At 40.3% G+C, this 14,045-nt stretch overlaps 1 protein-coding gene across 1 annotated transcript in view; it reads left to right on the plus strand.

Moving 5' to 3' along the window:
- The window catches only part of ctnna2 (catenin (cadherin-associated protein), alpha 2), a 699,326-nt gene that overhangs the window by 57,827 nt on the left and 627,454 nt on the right, over window positions 1–14,045 (plus strand). The window lies entirely within an intron of this gene.

The raw sequence follows: 14,045 nt of genomic DNA on the forward strand, positions 1-14,045 counted from the left end.
CTTAGTTGTTTTTTTTTTTTTTTGTTGCTTGATGCAGGTCAATAATTTGACTCTTCTGAAACACAGTAACATCTTTTCCATGACCACGGGATACATTTTCAACATGGTTGTTTCAGAAATGAGAAGCTACTCACTCCATCCATCCATCCATCCATCCATTATCTGTAGCCGCTTTATCCTGTTCTACAGGGTCGCAGGCAAGCTGGAGCCTATCCCAGCTGACTATGGGCGAGAGGCAGGGTACAACCTGGACAAGTCGCCAGGTTATCGCAGGGCTGACACATAGACACACACAACCATTCACACTCATATTCACACCTACAGTCAATTTAGAGCCACCAGTTAACCTAACCTGCATGTCTTTGGACTGTGGGGGAAACCGGAGCACCCGGAGGAAACCCATGCAGACACGGGGAGAACATGCAAACTCCACACAGAAAGGCCCTCATCAGCCACTGGGCTCGAACCCGGACCTTCTTGCTGTGAGGCGACAGCACTAACCACTACACCACCGTGCCGCCCCCTCACTCCATCAATTAGGGTTAAAAGAATTGTTGCAGCTGAAACATTCATCCCTGCAGTAATTATCCAATCAAATGCTCTTAAGTAATTGCTGATTTAAATCCAACTTGCAACTTGATCAGGTCTTCATTCGTCTGTAGACAAGTCTGCCTGCTCACGCTCAACCAAATGACGTTTGGCGACTCGCAGGAGGTGGCGCCATTTCGAGCGGTTCATAAGTGATTGTGAGTTTCTGTAGCTATAGTAGTTTCACATGGCAGGGAAGCTACCCCTGCGCATAATCCCCATCCAGGAGGGCCGGGGTTCCAAGGTATCTAGCCACTGAGGGTGGCACAAGAGACTGGCAGACCAGGGATACTTGTCAGCGAAGGAAGAGTGATATAAATATGAGCGACTGGTTTTGAGGCGCCAGTGACTCGCCTTCACCCATTCTCCTGTTGGCATGAAACAGTTCCACCACGTGAAGGCCAGGAGCTGGACTATGGTTGTTAGAGGCTCTAATTTGTGCAAGCTATGTGGGTATTTTATAAGACTTAGAGAGCTCATCCTCTAAGCCACCCCGGCGATAACAACCTTTAGAACCAAAATGGTGACTTTTTTTTTCAGACCTGTTCGGAAACAATACTATAACACTTTCTCATGCTCTCTGGATTTTCATTTGAACAGAATGTGATGTGGAATGAAAAGGCGATGCAGGTTGTTATTGTATAATTTAAGGGAATTAAAAACATGACTCGTTTTGTCCTTTTTGATATTTACTCAACTTATAAATTTTTAATCATGGTTTCAGGTGACTAACTTCAAACGTGTGTTCCCGCAGCGGGGGTGCTTCTAACGATAGGGATGCTGATTACAGCACAACCCCGGCTTGTGAATTAGCACATCCTGTACTGAGCTACTGTAAAACTGTTGATGAGCTTCTCGGGATTTGTAGCTTTTAAACTCACACAATGTGTACACACACACACAGACCAAAAACAAGAGAGTTTACAATGTCTGGGTATGTGATCGGATTTCTTTGTCTATTTATTGTTTTATTTCTTGACATTATCCTTTACTCATGTCTGTTTTGATGTTCAAAATGATTTTATCTTTTTTATTTAAGATTTGTTCATGTTCTGACCATAAAGAATCGTTTAAAACCACAAGGAGCCATCTGAATTCTTCAGTTTTCACTCAGGAGCCAAAATCAGCCTTTAAACTTGAAAGAAATACTGATTTGACGTTTATTGTGATAATTATTGATATCAATTGATATGAATATTTTTCTCGTGATGACGTTTTTGGCCGTACATTAAGCACTCATTAACATATCATTATAACCTCATTAATGAAATTAAATGCTCATAATCATAACATTAAATCCCCTTTCCTAACACTAAAGGTCAAGTCAAGTCAAGTCTATTTGTATAGCGCTTTTAACAATAAACATTGTCGCAAAGCAGCTTCACAGAATTTGAACGACTTAAAATATGAGCTAATTTTATCCCTAATCTATCCCCACTGAGCACGCCTGTGGTGATGGTGGCAAGGAAAAACTCCGTCAGACGACATGAGGAAGAAACCTCGAGAGGAACCAGACTCAAAAGGGAACCCATCCTCATCCGGGCAACAACAGACAGCATGACTATAAGATTAACAGTCCTAACAAAGTCAGCTTTGTTGATGCTATAAACCCCCCACCGACGGAAACCCGAGCGCAAAACCGTTCACGACAACCACAGTCCTAAAGTCAGCAAGTCAACTGCAGTCTCCAGCCACAAAAGCACCACTGCAAGAGTCCAGAGCATCCTCCAGGTGCAACCCCCAACTGTCCACAAAGGCTGAGGAATAATCCTGAAATATCATTCATAACTTTGCAGACTGATTAACATCTCATCTCATCTCATCTCATTATCTCTAGCCGCTTTATCCTTCTACAGGGTCGCAGGCAAGCTGGAGCCTATCCCAGCTGACTATGGGCGAAAGCTGATTAACATCATGACCATTATATGATTGCAGGCCTTTCAATTACATAATTTGGGCTACACCCTGTATTTCTGAATTTGGGCTTTTTCCGTCGTGACACGCGCAAAGTGCTGTTTTCCCAGCGCTCTGTGTTTAAACCTGCTGCTGCTTTTTTAGCTACAAAGTTATGAATAAATAAAGAAATCTATGGATGTTATTTTTTACCTTTATTGCAAAATGTCTACAGCATTAATCCTTCTTGATGTACATGTACATGACAAAAATAATTAGAATACAGTTAGTTAGTATTTAAAAATGCGTCGGGGCCTGAGGAGAGCCTGGAGGAAAGGAGCCTGGGAATGAAAAAGCAAGTTCTGCACTGTTGCCATCAGAGAGACAAACCTGTAGCAGACCTGTGACACAAAAGGCTTTTCAGTCACATCACAAGAATCGGCAGTGCAATTCACAGCATGTAGTTGGGTAAAAGATCTTAGTTTAAATGAAAGGCCAGTGTCTAAGACTATCATCAACAAGAGGACCAAGCTCCAAGTCACTGATTCCACCCACACTTACACAACTGTGTGGAGTTAAGATGCAAGCTTTATCTTAAATGCACACAGTTGTGTCCTGAATAGCTCTCTTTTATTCAGTCTTTTACCTGATTTACATCATATGATGCTAGGTATCAGAGAGATATTGCAGTTGAGGTCAGATAATGTGGGATATAGGGTTATTTTTAGGTTTTTAAATGATACAGGAATTATTAGGAGAATTTAGCACAATAGGGTCGTAGACATTCTGGTTCATACTCCAGTCTAGAAGGTGGCGGTAATGCACCTAAAAGCTGTTTGCCAACTGCCATAAAACAATATAAAAAAAGAAGAAAGGAGATTTATCTCATGTGGAAATCCCACTCTGGTCATTGGTGCGCGAGTCTCGCTCCTCCACGAAATCATGGCGTGCCGATCGCCGTTGATGGAGAATTCGTGCTCCGTGCGAGGCTTACGGCTAGTTCGGCGAACTCGGAACAACATGGGAATGGTGCGGATTTCACGTCAGTTACGAGAAATACATGCTAATTCTCACTAATTTCGGTGTTTTTAAAGAAGAAATTCAAGACATTGGGTTTTATGCAGCCAAGTTTATTTAATCAACATTTAGGTTTTTTTTTTAACTTTTGGTAGCCTATTTTGGGCGCTTGACCTTAATTTGGGCACCTTTTTAACTTGGGCGCCTACGACATTATCCGTCACAGGTTTCATGTAATTGAAAGGCCTGGATTAGTGATAATACTGATATGTAATAATTACATTACACATTCATTCATTATGCATTTGGTTTCTGAGAACCCTGCCTTTAAAGTGTCCATGTAAAATATAACTTATTTGCAAAATGCATCGGTTGCGGAATAGTTAGAGTAAGAGCAGGAATTACACATCACCTGCTTCTTGTGAAATCAGGCAGCTTTTCAAAAAGAATAAAATTATGGAAGCTCACACACTGCAGTGATAACACACACGCACACGTGAGCACACATTTGCCCCACAGCTTGTGCCAGGAACATTGCCAAATCCCAGTGGTGCGATTTCTGTTACCAGTTTAGCTTATTTGTTTACTGCAGACATGATGATGCTAATCTGCAGCACTAAGGACACTGAATTCCCTGCTCCCCTCAGGCAGAGTCACTAGTGATCATCACTCTTAGCTCGTCACACTGCTGATTTTAATTAAAGTGGCAATGTTGAGCTAAACTAATCCTCGTTCACATTGTTTCTCCTCTCTTCTCGGGAGGAAGAGAAGATTTAAAATGTAAACGGTGTGGTATAAGCATGCAGGCACCAAAAGATTCCGTGAAGCAAAAATGTGTTGGATGTCTTCCAGATTAATCCCCTATCTTAGCTTTTCTACTTGGTGTTTTATTCCTCTTATAAAACAGTTTTTAACATTTTTTTTAAATATTAAAAAATGTCACATCAGACTTTTTTAAATACATTTATTGTTATAGTTAATGTTGTGTTCCTGTTCTCACCTACACTATAGCAGCTAAAAGAAGTTAATAATTAATTAAACAAAAACATGCACACACAAATGCATCTCCTGTTTCCGAGAAACCACAAAGTGCAAATTTTACGTTCCTGAGAAAAACAGACAGATGACACAAACATAAAGGAATAAAATGAAAGAATAAAAACAAAACATGTAACAAGAAAGAAAGATGTAATCCATAAAACATAGGGGAAAAAAACAAACAAAAAGAACCTGAAATAAAGAAAGAGAAAATAAAACAATGGTGGGAATAGTTACAGCTTTGGCTTGGACTGGAGACTCCTTTCACAAATGTCCCTGTTAGACTGTCAGAGATTCTATTAAAGAAAATTAATCAACACCTTCTGATCAATCACAATCCATAACTCAAGAGCAGGTTGTTCCTCAGGGTTCTGTCCTCAGACTGTTCCATTTTTAGGATTTCCTTATCGTGGTTTGCAAAAGAATTATGATTTTTTTGCTGAGTGTTTTTGTTTGTTTGTTTTTAAGATAATTTCATTTTTAGTTTTGAGTTCATTAAACGTATATGTGGCAGGAAGTGATAAAAAAAGAGTATGAGATCAGTAGAGAGAGAGAGAGAGAGAGCGTGGCAGGAAGGCAGCAGTGAGAAGCACCTGGGGAGCCTTCAGATGGCCTGTCATGCTTTCATGTTCACGGATTGATTTAAGTAGACAGCTCTCTTTTTGCAGTTTTGATACCAGAACTTAACCAAGATGATTCCTACCTTCTCCGCATGCTGTAATAAGAAATGTGGGCGTGAATATCCAAGGATCAAAATGTCAGAGCTGCGGTTTCTCCTGACCTTCCTTCCTCCCAGAGTTGTCTTATCTAAAATCTTTGCATGCTGCCTGATTTCTGAGAAACCCAGATCTACCAGAATCCTTGCTGAAGATATGTTTTCCTTTAATGCAGCTTGGAGTGCGTACCGTAGATGGCTTGAAATGCAACTATCTGGTACATTCCTGAGATGCTGTACCTGCTTAGGTTTCATGTTATTGTTCCATGTGATGAAGGGATGGATCATAACTTGGCACGTGTAAAGGATCAAATGCTATCATCTTCTTCATTTGCATTTTCTATCCCTGATTTTAAGGAGAATGTAAAGGCGTGGTCTAGACCTTCTAGAGAGAAATGTTAAATATCTGGCAACCTCCGAGGATTGGATTAGATGCTGGTGCTTTGCATAATCAGAATGAAGAAGCTGAGAACATTGACATTTTAATCATGTGCATAACCCAACTCTGAATACCCGGAACATTCCCTATTTCAGTATTGTAGTTTTATGAACATATTGTATGTGATTATAAGGAAACAAATGATCTTTACTTGAGGGTGGTGTGCAGATGGGGTAGGCATGTTATTTTAGCAGACTCCATTCTGTGCTCAGGCTGTACCAGCTTTTCAGTCAAGATGGACTTTTATGGGTGTCAGGGTACACAGGAAAACGTTATTTCCACTCCATATAGAACAGATTATAAAGCCACGACCAGTGAGGCAGAGACACAATGATGAGATCTTACTGACAAGATAAGAATGGATCTCCCTCGCTCTCTCTGTATCTCTCAGGGGTGAGTATTCATGTTCTCTAATGACAGAGATCCATTGATTGAAAATGAAAACACAGCAAATGTGTGAACGAATGCTTATTTCATGTTTTTTTTTAAAATACACAAGTCTTTCCAGAGATCGAACCTCCCATCCAACCACTCATCTATCCACCCATCAATTAAGTCAGTCCTTCCATCCATGTGCTGTCATTCACCCACGCTCCCAACCGCCCATCCATCCCCATATATGTTCATTAACCATCTGTCTACATGTCCACACATCCATTCATCAATTCATCCACTTTTCCATCTGCTCACTCACCCATATATCCAATCATCCATTCATCCAACAATCTAATCACTCACTCACCCATCATTGAATCCATTCATCCATTCACTCACATGCTCATCCATCCATCCACTGATCCAGAAACTCACACATCTATCAATCTGTCCATTATCTATCCACCCATTGATCAACCTGTACCCACTCACTCATCCATTCATCCACCCATCAACAAATTCGGTCCTTTTATCCAGGCCCTGTCCATCCAACTCATTCATCCATTCTCCCAACCACCCAGCCATCCACCTATACCTTCATTAACCCATCTATCTACATATCCATACATCTATTCATCAAATCATCCACTTTTCTATCCACTCACTTATCTGTATAGCCAGTCATCCATTCATCAACTGATTCACCCACTCACTCACCCATCAACAAATCCATCCATCCATTCACTCATGCACACTCATCCACCCATCCATACACTGATCCAGACACCCACACATCTATTCATCTGTCCATTATGTATCCACCCATTTATCAATGTATACCATCCATCTATCCATCCATGCACACATCCAATCACCTATACATTCATTAACCCATCCATCTACACATCCATACCTCTGTTCATCAAATCATCCACTCTTCCATCCACTCGCTCACTCATATACTGTATCCAATCATCCATCTATCCATCCGTTAATGATCTGCAGGTACCCCAGACATTAGAACTGAGATTGCACATGAACTGCTGATCACTGTTCATTGACGTGAATCAGTTAGATGTAATGTACATCGCACTCTTAGCCATGATTTATTAGATGCCATATATGGTGTTAAAGTATATGAAAGATTAAACCATAAATGCTGTCATTTTGGCCATGGCTATTTTTGATGCTGCAACATAAGACAAAAGACAGCATCATCATGGACTTGACCCCACCCTGAGAAATCACACTGGAACAGTGGAGTGTTGCGGGACCGCTAGCATTAACTCCTGTGACTGGATGCTTCATTAGCCACTATGCAGATTTCATTACACAAGTCACAATTTATTGCGTTATTGCTCTGTGATTAAAGTGCATATGCAGTTCTTCACAGTCTCGAAGAAAAGGTTAAGTGTCTAGTGCTATTTACAGTGGCTTCAGGAATGAACAGAGCATATCTGGAGGTGAAGGTCACTTAGCACATTCACATTTAGTTCATTTTTCACACTGCTCTAAAGATTTCGGCAATTAGCATCAACAGTAACATTTTACATGACATTTAATTAAATGTGACATTGTACCATCGCTCATCCAGACAAGTACCATCTCGCAATGGCTGCAGTTTGGGGTTTTACAAAGTCGCATCTCAAGCAGATTAAAATTTGCACAATAAATAGTGTGCTTTTGAGCTGCTTAATTTCTTTTTGAAAATTTTGAGAAAGTTGTTGCTTTGTGAGCTATCTGATGCAGACATAAAACCTGTGGCATGATCCATTTTGAAATCATCATGACTATGGAATATTTGTAGAGAGAACTCAGAGGTGGGGATCACACAGTCAGCACAAAGGCAGATTTTCTAGTGTTTGTTGTGGTTCAGCATCAGAACAGTTGACACCGTGAACATTAAGCTTGTGATGTGGGAGCAGAACTTGATTCAACGTTCTCAGCATGACACAATGCTCATCAATGTCAGTTTAGTGTATCCTGGGAAGGTCTCAGGTGTTTTGACCAATCAGGTGTTTTGACCAATCAGGTGTTTTGACTCTACTCAGCTCTTGGTCCAAACACTGATCCTCTCCTGCTTGGACTACTGCAACTCTGTCCTTGCTGGCCTTCCAACTTCTGCCATGAGACCCTGCAGCTCATCCAGAACGCTGTAGCTCGCCTGGTCTACAACCTCCCTCATTCTTGCCATGTCACCCCTCTGCTTGACTTGCACTGGCTACCTATTGCAGTTTACATCAAATTTAAGACATCGGTGGTAGCTTACCAGGCTCTCAAGGGGTCAGGGCCAGCATACCTCCAGAGTCTGTTCTGCCCCTACATGCCAGCCAAATCCCTATGCTCTGCTACGACTGGTCACCTGGCCCCTCCTCCCGTCCGCTTCTGGCCAGTCCACTCAAGACTGCTGTCTGTCCTGGATCCCCTTTGGTGGAATGACCTTCCCATTGAGGACAGAACTGCCGACTTTCTGACCACCTTCAAGTGCAGACTAAAGACTTACCTCTTCAGGCTGCACCTCTCCCCTTCCTCCCTGACCACGGTGTAACTGCATATTGGTCTAGACCAGCCTAGGCTGTGTACTGTCTAGCCTGGGGTTGGCCATTTGAGTTCTCTATTTACGTAGTTATACTTTATATAGTTGGTTTGTTTCCTTGGCTGTTTGAGTATTGGTCCTTCAACAGAACATTATACTGGGTATTGGTGTCACTTTTTCAGTTGGCTCTAGAAGTTCAGCACTTCATGTACCTGACTTTTGCACTCGTATGTCCCTCTGGAAAAGAGCGTCTGCTAAATGCCATGTAATGTAATCAAAGCAGAAAGATTCTTATAGGGTGGGACTTCTGGGAAGAAAGGATGAGAAGACCGGGATAGAGAGAGAACGAATAAAAAGAGAAATTAGCTGCTATGTTTTCCTGAGCACTTTGGAGGATCTGTCACAGATCTTCTTGAAACTTGGACTGCCACACTCTTGCATCTTTTATTTTTGCAGTAAACCCCAGCAGCCTTCATTCTTCTTATTATTATCATTTTTATTTTTGTCTGAAAAGTTCTCTGTTACATAACATGTTGCTTTCTTTACTGACATATAAAATTTTTCTGTAGCATTTTATTTTCTGGTTGGAAAATTATTTTTGTTGGACTCAATAATGCAGGTCATAAAATAAGCATCAAAAAAAAAAAAAGAGTGTGCCTAAGATTTGTGCACAGTACTGTAGAAGTCTGAATTCATGATTGATGGAGAGATCTGAAAGCAGAATTCTGGAGGACTCTGAGATGGCCTAAAGACTCATTTTCTGCAAACTCTGAAGTGAGAACTTAGCCTGTAAAACTCTGGAGAGCACTAAAAGGGGACGTCTGCATTGAGAACTCTCAGCTGAGAAGTCTGGTCTCAAAACTCTGGAAAACTCTGAAACACTAACAGACAACAATTAGATCTCTGAAGTGAGAAATCTCTGAAATGAGAATGAGATACAGTTATAGGCAGTGCTGGTCTGAGAACTTTGGTGGTAGAGCTTGGAATGGAGAACTCTCGAATCTTCTGAAGTAAAATCTGAGAAGAATGTTCTGGAGAACTGAAATGAGAGAACTCAGGTGGTGTTTACATTAGACCGTATCCATCTCGTTTTCGTTGCGGATGCACTGTCCGTTCACATTAAAACGCCGGGAAACGACTCCACAGGCGGAACAACTTGAATCCGCCAGGGCCCACGTATTCAACCCAGTTCGTATCTGATCCGGTGCTGTGTAAACATTGAGATACGAGGAAACGCAGTGCTGAGCTCTAGCTGACGTCGTCATTGGACAATGTCACTGTGACATCCACCTTCCTGATTCGCTGGCGTTGTTCATGCCATGTTGGTCATGTGACGCGACTGCTGAAAAATGGCGCGGACTTCACTTCCTGCTATTGTTTCCGCCTTGTATCACCTTTTTGTTTTTCATTAAAGAGTATAAAAGTATGAATATAATGCTTTGCTTTGTCATTCTTAATGTTGTTCATGGTAAGATGCAAATACTGCCCATTGTGTAGTTATGATTGTCTTTAGGCTTGCCATCCTTCCACTTGCAAGTGGTGAGTGACTTGCGCATGCCCGATATGCACTGGGATCACACACACAGCGGCTCAGTCCCGAATCACTGCTCGTGCGCTTCACTCGCGCGCTCTGTGAGCTGCGCAGGGCCGGAGTGCGCACCCTCCAGAGGGCACTCGCTGTTCAGGGCGGAGTGACTTGGAGCGCAGCCGCTGAGGAGGAAGCGCTGAGCCGCACTGACACATTTTACGTGCCGTCTAATTAGTCATGTGATTAGCGTATCCGTGTATTGGCGTTGCTGTGTGCACGCGAATCGTTTTAAAAACGTTAATCTGATGATCCGCTGATGCGGTCTAATGTAAACACCACCTCAGATGTGAGCACTGGAGTAAGAGCTTCAGAGAACTCCAAAATAAAAGTTTGATAAAGAATAGAAGTTAAAAGCTTTGGAAAGAGAACTCTGAGAACTGAGAATAGAATGAAGCAAAAACAAATAAATATAACACGGCAGAAAATAAATAAACAAATAAATAAATAACAAAATAAATCACAGTAATAATACAACGTCTGAAGCACAAATTTTATACTTATATGGAATAAAATACTTAAAAAAAGGTAACGGTAAATGGACAAAATATGTTGCATATTTTGCCCAAGTTGTTAATGAAAACAACACATTTGTGCATATTATTATTATTATTATTATTATTATTATTATTATGTCTAGTAAAGCCGATGGCGCCCACAGCAGGAATAAAGAATAAAAGCTAGTCACAATAGGAAACTCTTGCATGAATTAGTGTTGGACAATTCATATTTTAATGCTTAATACTAAAATTAATTCTAAAAGTATCGTGGACGGTGGCACAATGGTTAGCGCTGTCGCCTCACAGCAAGAAGGTCCGGGTTCGAGCCCCGTGGCCGGCGAGGGCCTTTCTGTGTGGAGTTTGCATGTTCTCCCCGTGTCCGCATGTGTTTCCTCCGGGTGCTCCGGTTTCCCCCACAGTCCAAAGACATGCAGGTTAGGTTAACTGGTGACTCTAAATTGACTGTAGGTGTGAATGGTTGTCTGTGTATATGTGTCAGCCCTGTGATGACCTGGCGACTTGTCCAGGGTGTACCCCGCCTTTCGCCCGTAGTCAGCTGGGATAGGCTCCAACTTGCCTGTGACCCTGTAGAACAGGATAAAGCGGCTAGAGATAATGAGATGAGTATCATGGACTTACTTTTGGAGAGGTCCAGCATGTTGTTAAAAAAAAAGGTTTCAAAGCTAATGAATGCAACAAGATTAAATTAACAAAAACATTAATCTGATCGCAGATTGTGAGTTCGAATCCCAACAATACCACAGCCATCAGTGCAACAATATCCAATGTCATAACAATAAATCTATTGACAAATTTCTGACAATTTGAATCGATGAGATAAAAAAATTAAAAAATCAATCACAATTATTATCAGGTTGCATAATCTCTTAATATTTCCTTTCTGTAATTGTGTTGTTTAAACAGCAGAGGGCACAATAAATGTACAATAGTGGGAATGTACATGACGTCACCCTGGGCGGAAGTAACACAGCTCCAATGCCCACAAAAACGCAAAAAAATACATGCAAAATGTGAACGCACTGTTGTGTGATTGACTGTACAAATAAAGGTAACAAGAAATCAGAGCTGTCTTTTTACAGACTGTTGAAAGATAAAGAAAAGAGAAGAAAATGGAGGAAATACAAATGTTCATAAAAGTTTAGTAAGAAAATGAATATTTTGTTGCTCATTTTTTCATTTTTAATAAAAGGAATATTTTAGTTAATAGACTATTTAACAGTTATTTCATTAAATGGAGTCGTACATGAGCTGATAGCCAATGAGGTGCATAGCACCGAGCTGGTTATAAGCCATGTACAATGACATTGAGTGGAATAACTGTTTTATTCTATTCACATTCACTGGAGAATTTTTCCACATTCACTTTGAGAAACAGAGCATTTTAATTTTTTTGCAAATTCGATCAATAAAAACTTTAAACAAAACGTCTGACAAAATAATTTCCGCTTAGAATGTAAACAGACTGGTGAAATAACAGTAGCAATTTGTGAAAAATTCCATAATAATAATTCTTGAAAAAACAAAAGATATGTTTTTGCCTTCAGATACTTTTATTCCATATTTTGTTGCTTTTTTTGTATTTTTTTTTTTTGAGTAGTTTTTATTTTGTCCTCAGTTGGTTCAGCAACATGCGCTGCCATTTTGTTTTTCTCTACTCACAGTATATGAGCTGATATCCTAGTAGTAGAGTAGCCAATCAGAGCGTGTGATTGCTCATATCCAGGGAAGGTGGATAGAATAATACAGGGTGTTTCAAAAAATTTGATATTATTTGAGATATAAATATCCCAGAAACTACATAGTCGAGGCAAATGAAACCGAACAGGCTTAATGTTGAACAATATAAGATTTATTCCTCGAAATTTGAATGACAAATTCAAAGGTATTTGGATTCCATGAATGATTTCACAAATTTTAATATGCGCACTGCCTGAGACACAGACACACAGACAGCCTTCCTCTTTGAACTTGTTGTGCTGTGTCCAAATCCCCATTGCAGTTGGTGCATTTTTAGAGAATTCTCTCATAAATGCACGCTGTACAGTCTTGTTCGACTGTGCTCGAGCGTTTCTTTTCCAGTGAATGGCATTTCTATACCTAAAAAGATAAAAACAAAAAACATACAACATACAATTTTGACCTGTTTCCACACATGCTGTTAAAATTTGAGGTCAATTGAACGAGAATTGGCAAAGTTATTAGATTGTGAAATAATATCAAATTTTTTTGAAACACCCTGTATATTTTACTCCAACTTTTACAAATGTGGGTAAAGAATTATTGTTGGGTATTAAGAAAATGAATTTTTTTTTCAACAAATGGAATAATTAAGTTGTTAAGGAACAGGGAAATAAATGTATTTTTACTGAACAGGCTTAAAAAGGATATTTATAAAATATCCTTTTTTTTTTTTTTTTCAAAAAATCTCATGGGAAAATTGAATCATGACCCAAATATCGTGAATTGTATCAAATCGTGAATTGGGTGAATCGTTACATAACTCTATTTCACTGTTTAATCATTAATGTATATTTATATCTCAGTATTACCATTTCAGGGGGCTTCTGGAAACATGCCACATGTCGATGGGAACGATGAATGAGATTACCTGAGGCACAAAACAGTGAAAAACACACACACACACACTATTGTAGATGTATGACTCAGTTTTCACTTAGATGAGCTGCAGATAAACAAACTTCATTGACCTTTATCTTCTGCTTTCGAGTTGTCTTGTGTCCTGCCTCATGTTTTCCTTTTGCTCTCTTAAACCTCATGCCTTTTTTCCTGCATGAAATAGACGGAGGCGTTTTGCATTAGGATGTTTGTTTGTTGTTGTTCAATCCCATTATAGCGTAACCACTCCTTCAGTGGAGCTGAGCAATGGAGTACAAGAACGCTCTCTTTTTCTCCTTCCCTCAATATTTCTTCATATCTTTATGTTTTTTGAACAACTCGAACTCACTATGTTTTCTTCCGCATTTCATCTGCATCATGAGGAACTTTGATAAGTGCTAGTTTTAACTGTTTGGACAGCAGCACAGCAGCCAGCCTCTCTCTCCTTCTCCTTCTCTGACACTGCCTCTTTCCCACAGCATGATACAGATGGTTCTCTGGCATCAGCTATCTGAGAACCTGGCAACGTCTGAGAAGATTAGGGAGAAGGGAATACTCTGGGAAAACAGACTTCCCCAAAATGTTTAAAGGGGAAGAGACATGAGCGCATGTTCGCCTATTTTGAAGACTAATCAAGCTGTTCCATGATTAGCAGCAGGACAAAATGGAAACTATTCAGATCAGTTTTACTGAGTGGATTAACAGAAGAGATGGAAAGAATG

This window comes from Neoarius graeffei, chromosome 3, assembly GCF_027579695.1.
Source record: "Neoarius graeffei isolate fNeoGra1 chromosome 3, fNeoGra1.pri, whole genome shotgun sequence".
NCBI lineage: Eukaryota > Metazoa > Chordata > Actinopteri > Siluriformes > Ariidae > Neoarius > Neoarius graeffei.